We start from the raw sequence: 14657 nt of genomic DNA, 5'->3' as shown, positions 1-14657 counted from the left end.
TCCGGACTTGCCCTACCTGCCTGTCTTCTTTCCACCTATCCACTCCACCCTCTCCTCCCTGACCTGTCACCTTCATCCTCTCCCCCACTCACCCATTGGACTCTATGCTACTTTCTCCCCACCCTCCTCTCGCTTATCTCTCCACGCTTCAGGCTCACTGCCTTTATTCCTGATGAAGGGCTTTTTCTCTGCCCTTTGGATGCTGCATGAACTGCTGTGCTCTTCCAGCACCACTGACCCAGAATCTGGGTTCCAGCATCTGCAGTCATTGTTGTTACCTCTCCCATCACATGACCCAACATCTCAGCACAAGCAGGACACACTGCGCATGCTCCAGCCAACAGTGACCCCGGGTGATTGATGTCAGCACCGGACCAATGAAAGGACGGTGGGCGGAGCTGGAGGACCTAGCGGGAGGTTAGTCCTCCAACCAATCACAGTGAATGAAGGGCGGAGCTAACGTAAACCATGTGATCACCCTCGCGCCTGACTCAGAGTCGCTGTAATGAATGCTCGGGAAGTTATGGAGAAAGGATACGGTAAGGAAAGAAATAAACAGGGAAACGGGACAAAAACTGTGTTGCTATGAGCGGAGAGGTTTTACAAACAAATTGTGCATGTCGGAAAACACAAATTTGAACGTCCCAGTCCCGTGTTTGCAGTAAATGGGGAATTGCCTCAGCGGCTGCAGGCCTGAGTGAGCGCCGCCATCTTTATTCGGGACAACGATTCACTGGACACGTGCGGAGCCGCCATCTTTGTAGGGGGCAAGGTGCAGCCAGGCGCATGTGCAGCCTCTCTCTGGTACAGAGTCATTGTGATGACAGCAGCCAATCCTGCTCTGATTCACCTCTGGGCTCCCTCAGGACCACTTTGTCAATGTCCAGCTTCCTCAGTCTCCAACCATGGGGGTATGTTTGGTCTGTTTATACTGTATTATTACTTTTATAGACCCTTTGTAAATGAGTTTTTCACTGTGGCCCAGTCCCTGACCATGTGCTGCTCTATTATCAGATTACTTTTATCTTGAATATTTTTGACAGTCAAGAATTCTTTTTTCCAATAAGCAAGTGTATTTTCCTTCCATTTCTGACTATCAAGTTCTGCACCATTTTCATTCCCTGTAATTCATTTTGCACTCCCTGAAACATCAACTGTGTTTCTCCTTCCACAGATCCCAGTGATTAATGCCAAAGCCCTGTTGCCTGGGGAGAGGGTGATGTTTGACTTTCTTGTACAGCTGCAGTTTGTGTGGTGAAGGTGCTCCCACAATGTGGTTGGGTAAGAGACATTACAGATTATTCATTACAGCAACAGTGATGATTTGAAGATAATGTCCAAATCAAGAACAGTTTGTAGTTTTATTATCATGCTTTCACAAAAATATTATTGAGGACTTTAGATATGAGGCCAGAGATGGAGATATTTGGTCAGGTGACCAAAAGCATTGCCAAAAAGTAGGTTTTGAGGGATGTCTTAAAAGTGGAAAGCAGACCTGTGAGGTTTTGTCTGCAAATTCCAGACCATGTTGCTTTAGCAACTGTAGAATCAGCCAAACAATTGAAGTAATGAATTAACAAATCATTGGGAGTCTCGAAGAAAATGGGTTGTCGAGGTCTCAAAGGATGTGTGGTGAAGGGAGCTAGGGATGATCACAGCCAGGAATTATATGAAGAGTGAGTTTTCTAAATTGTTGTTGCTTATGAATAGGAGCCTTTTGATGGATCAACATGTTTTGGGAGAAGTGAGCACATGGGTGACAGTTTTCAATTTTTCTTGAGATTACAGAGAGGTTGAATTTGGGAGGCTGGCTAGGAGTGTGTTTGGATAATTAAGTCTGGAGATAACACACGATGGATGAGAGTTTCAGTATATGAGCTGAGACAAGGGTAGAATCAGCTAGAAATAGTGGTGTTGGAGTGGGACTGGGCTGTCACCCTCACCTCACCTCTGGGATTCAGCTGGTTGTCAGGTTGTGAATCAGGGCGGTAATACAATCGGGAGCTGAGTGGCCCTGGTGGAGCCTAAAATGAGTGTCACTCAGCTGGCTGTTGCTGAGCAGCTGCTGCTTGGTCGTCCTGCTAATGACTACTTCCATCACTTTACTGCTGATCGAGTTGGACTGATGGAGGGAAATTGCCTGGATTGGATTTGCCCTGTGTTTTTATTTGAACATCCCTGGGCAATGTTCCACATTGTTGGTAGATTCCAGTGCTGGAGCGGTACGTGGCTTGGTGGGTGGCAAGTTCTGGAGCACAAGCTATCAGTATTATTGCCAGAATGTTAGCAGGACCCAAAGCCTTTACACTACTTAACCATTTTGTTGATATTATTCAAACTAAATCGAACTGGCTTAAAGCTCACATCTGTGATGTTAGGAACTGATGGAGAATGCTGTCATCTTATCTTTTGCATGGATGTGTGAAACCCCTCCATCAGTAAGGGTGGGGATATCTGTAGTGCTTCCTGCAACTAGTTGTTTAATTGTCCATTACCATTCACAACTGGGTGTGGCAGAACTGCAGAGCCCTGATCCACTCCATTGGTTGTGGGATCACTTAGCTCTGTTGCTTGCTGCTGATGCTGTTTGATATGCAGATAGTCCTGCTTGGTAGCTTCACCAGGTTGGCACTTCATTTTTAGGTATGCCTGGTGCTGCTCAAGGCATGCCCTCCTTTCCTGTCCATTGTGATGGGTGAGTGCGCGATGTACAAACCATGAGATTACAGATTGTGCTGGAGTACAGTTCTGCTGCTGTTGTTATCCCACAGTGCCTCAGAGAGATCCAGTTTGAGTTCCTACATCTGTCCCATTTAGCACGGTGATAGTAGCACTCAGCACAAGGGAGGTTTTCTCAACTTTATGGCGAGGCTTTGTCTCCAAAAGGACTGTGGGATGGTCGCTCTTACCGATACTGTCATGGACAGATGCATTTGCAGCTGGTAGATTCATAACGATAAGATGTAGTATCTTGTTCCCTCACCACCTGCTGCAAACCCCATTTGAACAGTTATGTCCTTGAGGACTGAGACAGCTCAGTCTGAGCTACTCTCTCAGCTACTGAGTTAGACTCACCTTCCCAGAAGTCCTTCGCTCCTACCTCGCACCTCTAATATTCCATGTCTTTTTTTCACTGGAGAAGGATGTGGAAGCTAGAGAGTTTGGAGAAATGAATAGTGATAACTTGAAAAGTGTCTGTTACAGAGGAGGAGTTTCAGGATGTCTTAAATTGCATCAAGGTGGATAAAGCCTTGGGACCTGATCAGGTGTATTCCAGAAATTTGTGGGAAGCTCGGGAAGTGATTGCTGGGCCCCTCCCTGACATATTGGTATTATCGTCCGTGACAGGTGAGGTGCTGGAAGACGGGTGCCATTCTTTTTTTTAAAAAAGGTGGTAACAAAAGGCCAAGGAACACGAGAACAGTGAGCCTGAAGTCAGTGGCAGGCAAGTTGTTGGAAGGGATTCTGAGGGACAGGATTTACATGTATTTGGAAAGACAAGGAATGATTAGAGAGTCAGCATGGCTTTGTGCGTGGGAAATTGTCGCTCTAACCTGATTGAGTTTTTTTTTGAAGAAGTGCTAGGAAGATTGATGAAGACAGACTGTGGACATTGTCTATATGGGCATTGAACAAGGTTCCACAGAGCAGACTGGTTAGCAAGGTTAGATAACATGGAATGCAGGGAGAACTATCTATTTGGATACAAAACAGGCTTGAAGGTAGGAGACAGTGGGTGGTGATGAAGGGTTGCTTTGTGGACTGGAAGTCTCTGAAAAGCAGTGTGCTGCAGGAATGGATATTGGGTCCTTAAATAAATGACTTGGATGTGAATATATGAGGTAGGTTTACAGAAAATACAAAATTGTAGGTGTAGTGGACAGTGAAGAAGGTTAGTTTAGAATACAACAGGATCTTGATCAGATGGGCCATTCGAGTGAGGAATGGCAGATGGAGTTCAATTTAGACAAATGTGAGCTGCTGCATTTTGGTAAGGCAAATCAGGACAGGACTTAATGTATTTAATGGTAAGTTCCTGGGGAGTGTTGCTGAAAAAAGAGGTACATTGTTCCTTGAATGTAGAGTCGCAGGTCGGCAGGTAGTGAAGGTGGTGTTTGGTTTGCTTATATTTATTGGTCAATGCATTGAATACAGAAGCTGGGACGTCATATTGTGGCTGGATAGGACATTTGACAATGAGAACCTTTTTCCACGTATGGAGTCAGCTATTACGAGGGGGCATAGCTTTAAATTAAGGGGAGGTAGGTATAGGACAGATGTTAGGGGTAGATTCTTTACTCAGCGAGTCGTGAGTTCATGGAATGCCCTGCCAGTAGCAGTGGTGGACTCTCCCTTTTTATGGGCATTTAAACGGGCATTGGATAGGCAAATGGAGGATAGTGGGCTCGTGTAGGTTAGGTGGGCTTGGGTCGGCGCAACATCGAGGGCCAAAGGGCCTGTACTGCGCTGTATTTTTCTATGTTCTTTGTTCTATGATAAAGCCATTTCAGGAATTCCGTTTTCAGTTCGAATGTTCCTGTTCTGAGAAGGATGTTGTGAAACTTGAAATGGTTCAGACAAGATTTACAAAGATTTGCTACAGTTGGAGGATTTGGGCTACACGGAGAGGCTAAATAGGCTGGGGTTAAATTCCCTTGAGAATCAAAGACTGAGAGGTGACGTTTGGGAGATTTATAAAATCACGAGGGGCGTGGATATGGTGAACAGCTGGGGTCTTTTTTTTCCCCAGGTTAGGTGAGTCCAAAACAAGACCACGTGGGTTTAAGTTGAGAGGGCAAAGATTTAAAAGGGATCAAAGGGGCAACGTTTTCAAGCTGAGTGTGGTGTGTGAATGGAATGAGCTGCCAGATGAAGTAGTGGAGACTGATACAATTACAACATTTAAAAGGCATCCGATTGTGTACGTGATTAGGAAGGGTTTTGAGGAATTCAGACCAATAGCTGGCAAGTGGGACTCCGTTAGTTTAGGATTCCTAGTTGGCATGGGCGAATTGGTCCATTGTTTCTGAGCTGTACATCTCAGCACAGATAATTCTTGGATCTGAGAAGGTTAAGCAGTGATTTCGACCAGGGGGAGATTTGTTTCTAGGATATTTTAATTTGCAGAGAGAGGGGAATTGTTAACAATGTCACAATATTAGTAACTACTTTAAGTTAAATGGAAAATAATGTGAATATGTGACCTATATTTTACTGAGTACATTCTGAGCATCTGGAACAGTCTGAACAGCGGGTGGACACAGATTCAGCAGGTGTTCTCAAACAGATTTGCAATTTTACTTTTACGGAAAGATTGGGAGGCTGTGGGTAAATGCGAGGGGAGTTGGGACGGATTTGCAGCATCTCCAGAGGGAGAGCACACAGCCTCAATGGGCTGAATAGCCCCCAGCCCCTGTGCTCTGTGATACTGCCCCATTCACTGTGAAGTATGAAGCTCATCCCAAGGCAGAGAGAGCGAGGAGCCCACCACTCACCTCACAATGGGGGATGGCTTGATTGACGGCAGCTCCAGACCAATGGGAGGAGAGTCTGTGTGGTCCTGCAGCCAATGGGAGTGAATGAGGGGTGTGGCCAGCAAGACGACACCTGTCCATGAGCTGTGCAGGTGCAGTGTCACTGGGTGGGGGTGGGAGAGACAGCAGGGACTGGGACAGAGGCTGTCGGACCTGAATTACAAACTCCCGGTAAATTAAAACCAAAAGAACTGCAGATGCTGTAAATCAGAAACAACAACCAGGAGGTTCTGGAGAAGCTCAGCAGGTCTGGCAGCATCTGTGACGAGAAATCAGAGTTAACGTTTCAGATCCGGTGTCCCATCCTCACAGCTGATGTTACTGTGAGAACAAATGTTGGTTTATATGCAGAAGGTAGGGTTTGGGGAGGATGTAAGGAGTAAAGGATAGGTAGGGATAGAGCGAGAAGAACGGTTGGATAAAGGAGTGGATAACGATCTGGCTGGGGGAGGGTGACTAGCTGTTAATGGAGACTATTAGTGGCAAACCATAGGTAGTGTGTAATGACAGGCTGTGAGAACAAGGCCTAGTGTGTGGGGTAGGGGGCTAGGACATGGGGTTGTTAAGCTATGGTTAACCACTAACTGTCTCCGTTGTAAGCTGTTCCCCACATACATCACTCCACGATTGGAGCTGCAGATGGGCGGCACAGTGGTTAGCACTGTTATATCACAGCGCCAGAGACCCGCGTTCAATTCCCACTTCAGGCAACTGTCTGTGTGGAGTTTGCACATTCTCCCCGTGTCTGTGTGGGTTTCATCCGGGTGCTCCGGTTTCCTCCCACAGTCCAAAAGTGTGCAGATTAGGTGAATTGGCCATGCTAAATTGCCCGTAGTGTTAGATGTAGGGGATTGGGTCTGGGTGGGTTGCTCATTAGAGGGTTGGTGTGGGCTTGTTGGGCCAAAGGGCCTGTTTCCACACTGTAAGTAATCTAATCTTTAAAAAAACTCTTGAATATCTTTCCTAACCCCTCTGTCCTCCTTAAATATGTATCTTAAAGTTGTTCTCTTTAATCAATGTTTCCAGCATTCGTGAAACACTTTAGGAGAATTGTCAGTGTGAAAGGCTCCATAAAATGCAGGTAGTTGTTGTTAATGTCTGACATCAGGAGAAACAGGAATGAACCCTCACTCTTATACCTCTTATAAGAAGATGGGGATGGGACTGGAAGACCAGGCAGTGCCTGTCGGTCCTCCAACCAATCGGAGTGAATGAGGGGCGTGGCTATAAGCAACCACGTGATCAGCTTCACTGGCAGCACAGTGTGTGTTGTGACCAAGGCATTGGGAATGTGTGAAGGTGCAGGGCAGGGGAAAGGAAAGGCATATTGACCAGGAAGAGAAGGAAATTTTAATGGAACGTGCTGAGACGTTTTACAGAACTTAGTGCACATCGGAAAACACAAATTTGAAAATCCCAGGACCGTGTTTGTGGCAAACGGGAAAATGCTTCAAATGGTGAATGGTGCGAGTGAGCGCCGCCATCTTTATTGGGGGCAGTGATTCATGGGACATGAGTGTGGCAGCCAACTTTGTGAGGGGCAAGCTGCAGGGGGACACATGCACAGCTTTGCCTGGCAGGGAGTGATAGGGCAGGTTTTACAGAGTGTCAGAGTCAGGGTGTTTTCAATGTCAGAGTGTGATGCTGGAAAAGCACAGCAGGTCAAGCAGCAGCCAATCGGTGGGAAGGAAGATGGACAAGAAGGTGGTGCCGAGTTGGAAGGCTGGATCTGGGATAAGGTGGGGGGAGTGGAAATGAGGAAACTGGTGAAATCCACATTGATCCCATGTGGTTGGAGGATCCGAACACAGAAGATGAGGCGTTCTTCTCCAGGCATCAGATGCCTGGGATTTGGCGGTGGAGGTGGCCCAGGACCTGCATGTCCTTGGTGGAGCGGGAAGGGGAGTTAAAGTGTTGGGAAACAGGGTGTTTGGGTTGTTCAGTGTTTTACTGTTACTTTCACAGACCTTTTGTAAGTTAATTTTCCTCTGCTGCCCAACCCCTGACAACGTGCTGCTCTCTAAACGGACTGAATTTTCCACAATCACTTTGCCAGTGAATCATTCCTTTTTACAACAAAAGAGTGCATTTTCCTTCCATTTCTGACCATCAAATTCTGCAACATTTTCATTCCCTGAAATATCAACTGTGTGTTTCTCCCTCCACAGATCCCAGTGATTAATGCCAAAGCCCCATTGCCTGGGGAGAGGGTGATGTTTGACTTCCTGTACAGCTGCAGTTTGTGTGGTGAAGGTGCTCCCACAATGTGGTTGGGTAAGAGATGTTACAGATTATTCACTCAGCGACAGAGAAAAGTTGAAAATGTATGTGCAAATCAACAACAGTTTGTATTTTTATCATTTTTATAATTTCACGAAATACTATTGATGATTTCTGACATTAGGCAACAGATGGGTATATTAGGTCAGGTGATCAAACGAATTGCCAAATAAGCAGGTTTTCGGGGATACCTTAAAGGAGAAAAACAGATATGAAAGGATTAGGATAGGAATTCCAGACCGTGTTGCCTTGACAACAGTAGAAACAGCCAATCCGGTGAAGCAATGAATAAACACATCGTTGGGAGTCTGACAGAAAATGAGTTGTTGAGGTCTCACAGGTTGTGTGGTGCAGGGAGACAGGGATGTTCACAGCCAGGAATTACATCGAGTGAGAATTTTAAGTTGCTTGTAAACGGGAGCCTTTTGTTGGATCAACAACTTATAGAACAAGCGAGCACTTGGGCAATAGAGTTTTAGATATTCTTGATATTATATGTAAGTTGAATGTGGGAGGCTGGCCAGGAGTGTGTTTGGATAATGGAGTCTGGAGATAACACAGGGATGGAGCAAGTATTTCAGTAAATGAGCTGAGACTAGGGTGGGGTTGGGTGATCTCACGAATGGAGAAATAGAATGTAGAGTCAGGCTCCTCCTCATCATCATCATCATCACTCCCCCTCACCGATTCACAGATATTGTTCCTTGTTCTGTCTGTCTTTTCTGGTTATGTCCTGCTCACACATTCTGCTACCAACTAATATTTTACTTCAAGGTTGTTGGAAAATCCTTCTCCATCTCCACTCTCCCTTTCCTTTCTGAAGTCCTTGTATTCGGTGTCCCTCAAGGATCTATCCTTGGTCCCTCCAGTTTCTCACCTACATACTGCCAGGAAGTGACATCGTCCAAAAGCACTGTTAGGTTTCACATGTACACTGACAATGTCCAGCTCTACCTCCCCATCATCCCTCTCCATTACTCCACTGTTATTCTGTTATCAAACTGCTAACCATGCTCCCACTACTCGATTAGCTGCAATTTCCTCCAATGAAACATTGCAATGGTTCAACCCATTGCCTTCAGTTGATGTTACAAATTCCTTTCCCTCACTGCTGAGCCCCTCTCTCTCACTGGGAACTGAGGCAGAGCTACACTCTTCACAATATTGCTCTCCTATTCTGACGCCAAGGTGACCTTCTGATCAGACATCTACACAATCACAGCACCAGGAATTCCAATCTGTAAAATGTTGCTTGTCTCCCCCTCGCCCCAGCTCCATTGCTACTGAAACCCCTTACCCGTGTTGGTGTTGCATTAAAGTTGACAAAACTAAAACAGAACCCTTGATTCTGCGACTGACCCAGAGTCTGATTCTAGGTTCCCTCATGCTGGGACACATCCTGTCAGTCTTTACCTTGTCAAACCCCTGAGGAAGCCGATATGTTTGAAAGAGTTCACTTCTCATTCTTCCCAAATCGAGTGAGTAGAGTCCGGACTTCTTCAGCCTTTTCTTAAAAGAGAATCCCTTCAAACCAAGGATCATCCCAGTCAATCTTCTCTGAATGCCTCCGATGAAGTGATGTATTCCCTGAAATAAAGGGAGCAAAACTTCTCATTACTCCAGATGTGGTCTCACTCGCACTGTATAAAGTTGCTCTCAGGTATATACTTCAAACTCTTATACTGCAAATCCCTTGAAATCAGGAGCAATATTCCATTCCCCTTCCTGATGACCTGGTGTAACTTTGTGCTAGCTTGCTTTGTTTCCTGCACATTTACCTCTTGGTCCCTTTGTGGTGCAGCTTTCTACAGTTTCCACCAATTAAATAGTCCTCTGTTCTTTTTATTATCTCCTCCAAAATGAACAACTTCACATTTTCCCAAGTGATACTCCATTTGCCAACTTGTTGCCCACTTCTCCAATGGATCCCTCTGTGTAAACTGTTTATAATCCTTTTGGAACTTTACTGTTATGCCTTTCCTAGGAGATTTTCCCCATCATTCTTCTAAACTTTTCCTGGGAACACTGGGCAGTGGGAAGCATGCAGAGTTCCTGTCTTTTAAGGGATACTCTATGGAATGACTGGGAGGAGCTTACTGCCTATTTGGTCAGAATGGTGACAACTTGCCCCTGAAGCTGCATGAGCCTTTCACCCCCCCCCCCCCCCCATGTCTTATTGATGAGGCACAGCGGCAGCACAGAAGGAAAGAAGAAGCAGCAAATCCTGCTCTCCACATCTCACTAACACTTGGAAAATTCTCTCCCATGTGTCAAAGATCTGCCCTGTTTAGTCACATGAAGTCCCAAGATGGAAACTGATAGAAACCCACGTAGATTTCCCCCTGAACTGACTGCTGACCTCCACAAGGGGTAATGTGTCCAGTCATCCTGGGCCAGGAGGAGGGGATGGTGTGAGTTTCTAACCTGATCTGACAGTGACGGATTTTATAAACTTGTATTACAGGTGGACATTCAGATGGTAACCTCAGTCATTGTAACACCAAACTCTGACAGAATTACTCAATTCATCAGGACCTGGATATTTGCATTTAGTTGTGAGTATTGTGTTCCAGCTCATTCCTATTTGATGCATAAAAGTTCTCCTTTGAATCAAACCATCCTGTCAATAGATCTCCCCCAAGTCTTTCATATATGTCTTGTCAACAGTTTATGATGAGCTGATGAGTGTAAGGTTGATTATTCTAATGTATAATTTCTGTAAACCCCTCTGTCACAGTGCAGCCACAATTTCCTCTGCTACAAGGAGAACAATCTCAGTTTCCCCAAACCCCTGATTCCCCAATGTCTGTTTGCTCTCTATAAGGTACACATCAGGATTGTGTTGGAACATTCTCCACTTGCCTGCATCAGTGCAGCCCCCAACAATATTAAAGAAAGTGAACATCCTCCAGGACAAAGCACTGTGCCTGAGTGGTGTCCCATCCCCCACCTTCAGCATTCCCTCTCCCCATCCCCGGGGTACAGTGCCATTACTGTGTAAAAGGGAAAGGCAGCATTGTCCTCCCAGACCATAGGGCTGCTCTCTCATTAGGGAGAAATGACTGGTGGTGGGTTTAACCTGAAGGTTACCCAGCCCAGGCAAGGGGAGAGGTTAGAAAGGAGAGTCCATCTATTGTAGATGGATATTCTTGATCTGTACCATTAACACCCATGTCCCTGCAACTAAAATCCCCCATTCCTTGTACCATCCTGGTAAATCTCCTGTGCCCCCTCTCAGGGACCCTGCCATCCTTCCCAATGTGTGGGCGATCTCTGGTTTGCACAGACCCAGCTGCTCTGTGTTCCTGTGGGTGATGTCATCATAGAACAACAGTTGCACTAAACCTCACTGTCTGTAAGGGTGGGAGACACAAATCCCGAAAACATTTGAGATGTATTTAGTGTGCACTTGCGATGACATGATAGATGCGACTTTTCCACAAGTACTGGAAAATAGATCAGGATAGTTCGGTGGTAGTTTTCTTTCTCACAGATGGATCACCAGAGACTTTTTCTGTTCTATATACCGCTGAGATGTTTATTATAGGAATATGACAGGCTCCATTGGACATCAGGTCAGAAAAGGTGATACTAGAATAGATGACACATGGTTGGTCGATGTTTTTGGGAGGTAAGTGAGACGGAGAGTTTTAAGATGAAATTCAGAAGCTCAGCTCAGGAATCAGAAAGGGCCATCATCAAGTGAGAAATAAAAATTGGGCGTCCTGGAGGCTGGAAATAAAGAAAGGCACATATCGCAAAGTTTTGAGAGAGGGGAGGGGATTAGAGATAGGGAGGATAATGAAGCTGGAGGACATGAAAGTTGGAAAGTATTCTGAGGATGGAGGATGTTACAGAGATAGATATTTATGATAGAAATTTTTGGGTTTTGAGGCTGGAGAGGAATTATTGAGATATGGAAGAGTTGTAAGGCTGGATGAGGTGGCATTGACAGGGAGAGTTCCGAGCACACAGGAATTTACAGAGGTAGTGAGCGTTAGAGTCATAAAGTTATACAGCACTGACACAGACCCTGTGGTCCAACCAGTCTGTGTTGACCATAATTTTGAACTGAACTAATCGCATCTGCCTCCACTTGGTCCAAATCTATCCTAGCATTCCCTATCGATATACGGGTCCAAATGTTTTGTCCTCTTAGAATCCCATTCTCCTATCCTTTTTACTCTACATTTACCCCTGACTAATTCACTAAACCTAATCATCCCTGAACACTATGGGCAATTTAGCACGGCCAGTTCACCTACCCTGTATATCTGTGGTTTGTGGGAAGAAACGGGAGCACCTGGAGGAACACACGCTGACATGGGGAGGAATATCCAAACTCCACATGGACAGCCACCCAATGCAAGAATTGAACCTGTGTCCCTGGTGCTGTGAGGCAGCCCTGCTAGCCATTGAGCCACTGTGCCACCCTGAAATTGTAATTGTATTCACAGCTTCCACATCCTCTGCAAGTATATTCCACACGTGAACCACTCTCTATGCAAAAACAAAAAATAAAATCCCAAACGTCGTTTTAAAGCTTTCCTCCTCTCACTTTAAAATGTATGTACCCAGTCTTGAATCGCAACCCCTCCTGGAAAGGGCACCTGTTGTTCACATTACTGATAGTCTTCAGGATTTTATAAATCTCTAATAAGGTCACCCCTCAGCCTCCTACGCTCCAGTGAAAGAAGTCCCAGCCTATCCAGACTCTGCTTAAAATTCAAACCATCCATTCCCATTAACCTATTGGTAAAACTCTTCTGAACCCGCTCCAGTTTAATAATATCCTTCCCATGACAGTACAACCAGAACTGGGCACAGTATTCCAGAAGAGGCCTCCCCAACATCCTGTACAACCTCAACATCCCGTCCCAACTCCTATACTCTGAGGTCTGAGCAATGAAGATAAATGTGCTAAACACCTTTTTAACAAACCTGTCTACATGTGACACATACTTCAAAAATCTGAACACCGAGGTCTCTTTGTTCTATATCACTTCTCATGGCCTGACTTTTAATGAGTGTAAATCCTGCCTTTTTTTAAAATCAAGATGTAATATTTTGCATTTATTCCAATCCAAAACATCCTTCGAGTATAAAGGCAGTAGGAGTATACTGAAGAGGGAAATCAGGAGGGCAAAAAGGGGACAGGATACAGCTTTGGCGAATAGGGTTAAGGATGGGGTTGGAGGGAGAGAGACGAAACGAGTATTTGGCATCATTGTTTACTGTGGAGAAGGACATGGGAGTTATGGAATGTCGGAAATAGATGGTGACATCTTGAAAAATGTCCATATTACACAGAAGGTGGTACTGGATACCTTGAAACGCATAAAGGTGGATAAATCCCCAGGATCTGATCAGGTGTACCCTAAAATTCTGTAGGAAGCTAGGGAAGTGATTGCTGGCCCCTTGCTGAGATTTTTGTATTATTGATAGTCACAGCTGAGGAGCCAGGAGACTGGGGTTGGTTAATGTGGTGCTACTGTTTAAGGAAGGCGGTTTGGACAAGCCCGGGAACTACAGACGCGTGACCCTGACGTCGGTGCTAGACAAGTTGTTGGAGGGAACCCTGAGGGCCAGGATTTACATGTATTTAGAAAAGCAAGGACAGATCAAGATTGATGAAATTGTGCTGGAAATTTTGGAAAACATTAAGATTGATAAGTCCCCATGGCCAGACCAGATTTATCCTCGGCTGCTCCAGGAAGCGAGAAAGGAGGTTGCTAAGCCGCTGGCTTACCGGAGTCGTACCGGAGAATTTGAAGGAGGCAAATGTTGTTCCTCTTTTCAAGAAGGGAAATAGGGAAATTGGTGGCAATTACAGACCAGTCAGTCTTACATCTGTTGTCAGCAAAGTTGTGGAAATAATTCTGAGGGATAGAATTTATGACAGTTTGTCAAAGCATAGTGTGATTATTGAGTTCTTTGAGGAGGTGTCAAGACAGGTCGACGACTGCAGAGCAGTGGATGTGTTATAAATGGATTTCAGCAAGGCATTTGTTAGGGTTCCCCATGGTAGGCTCATCCATAAAGTCAGGAAGTATGGGACACAGGGAGATTTGGCTATCCGGATTCAGAATTGGCTGGCTGACAGAAGGCAGAGAGTGGTTGTAGATGGAAAGTATTCTGTCTGGAGGACAGTGTTGAGTGGGGTCCCGCAGAGCTCTGTTCTTGGGTCTCTGTAGGATTTATAAATGACTTGGATGAGGAGGTTGATGGTTAGCTTAGTAAATTTGCCGATGACACAAAGATTGGAAGTGTCGTCGATAATATAGAGGGCTACTGCAGGCTGCAGCGTAACATAGACAGGATGCAGAGCTGGGCTGAGAAATGGCTGGATAAATGGGAACTTGAATGCTGAGTATAGGATTAAAGACAGGATTCTTGGCAGTGTGGAGGAACAGAGGGATCTGGGTGTGCAAGTACATAAATCCCTCAAAGTTGCCAACCAAGTGGATAGGGTTGTTAACAAAGCAAATTTTTTTTGGCTTTCATTAACAGGGGGATAGAGTTTAAGAGCCGTGAGGTTTTGCTACAGCTCTACAAGTCCCAGGTGAGACCACACTTGGAATTTTGTGTCCAGTCCTGGTCTCAATACTATAGGAAATGTACAGAGGCTTTGGAGAGGGTGCAAACAAGGTTTACTAGCATGCTTCCTGGACTGGAGGGCTCCCTGTCTGAAGAAAGTTTGAATAAGCTGGAACTTTTCTCTCTGGAGAAAAAGAGGAAGAGAGGAGACCTGAGAGGTGTACAGAGACTTTTCCCCAGGGCAGGATTAACTTGTTTGAGAAGTCATACTATGAAGATATTAGGAGGAAGGTATAAAGGACGCGT

General features: G+C 45.4%; 2 long non-coding RNA genes across 4 annotated transcripts in view; one reads left to right on the top strand and one right to left on the bottom strand.

Annotated features, from left to right (window-relative positions):
• The first annotated feature begins 603 nt into the window (after positions 1-603).
• The window catches only part of LOC132825984 (uncharacterized), a 65201-nt gene continuing 51147 nt past the window's right edge, over positions 604-14657 (top strand). For both annotated transcript variants that reach the window (XR_009645836.1, XR_009645835.1), the window contains exons 1-4: positions 604-911; positions 1175-1281; positions 7703-7808; positions 10279-10369. This is a non-coding gene — a long non-coding RNA (uncharacterized LOC132825984). The remainder of the gene's footprint in view (positions 912-1174; positions 1282-7702; positions 7809-10278; positions 10370-14657) is intronic.
• LOC132825983 (uncharacterized) overlaps positions 7920-14657 on the bottom strand; it is a 45426-nt gene continuing 38688 nt past the window's right edge. For both annotated transcript variants that reach the window (XR_009645834.1, XR_009645833.1), the window contains exons 5-6: positions 9228-9401; positions 7920-8005 (exon numbers count right to left, since the gene is read on the bottom strand). This is a non-coding gene — a long non-coding RNA (uncharacterized LOC132825983). The remainder of the gene's footprint in view (positions 8006-9227; positions 9402-14657) is intronic.

Source organism: Hemiscyllium ocellatum, chromosome 21, assembly GCF_020745735.1.
Source record: "Hemiscyllium ocellatum isolate sHemOce1 chromosome 21, sHemOce1.pat.X.cur, whole genome shotgun sequence".
NCBI lineage: Eukaryota > Metazoa > Chordata > Chondrichthyes > Orectolobiformes > Hemiscylliidae > Hemiscyllium > Hemiscyllium ocellatum.
The sequence above is the reverse complement of the archived record's forward strand: the minus strand, read 5'-3'. Positions and strand labels throughout refer to the sequence as shown.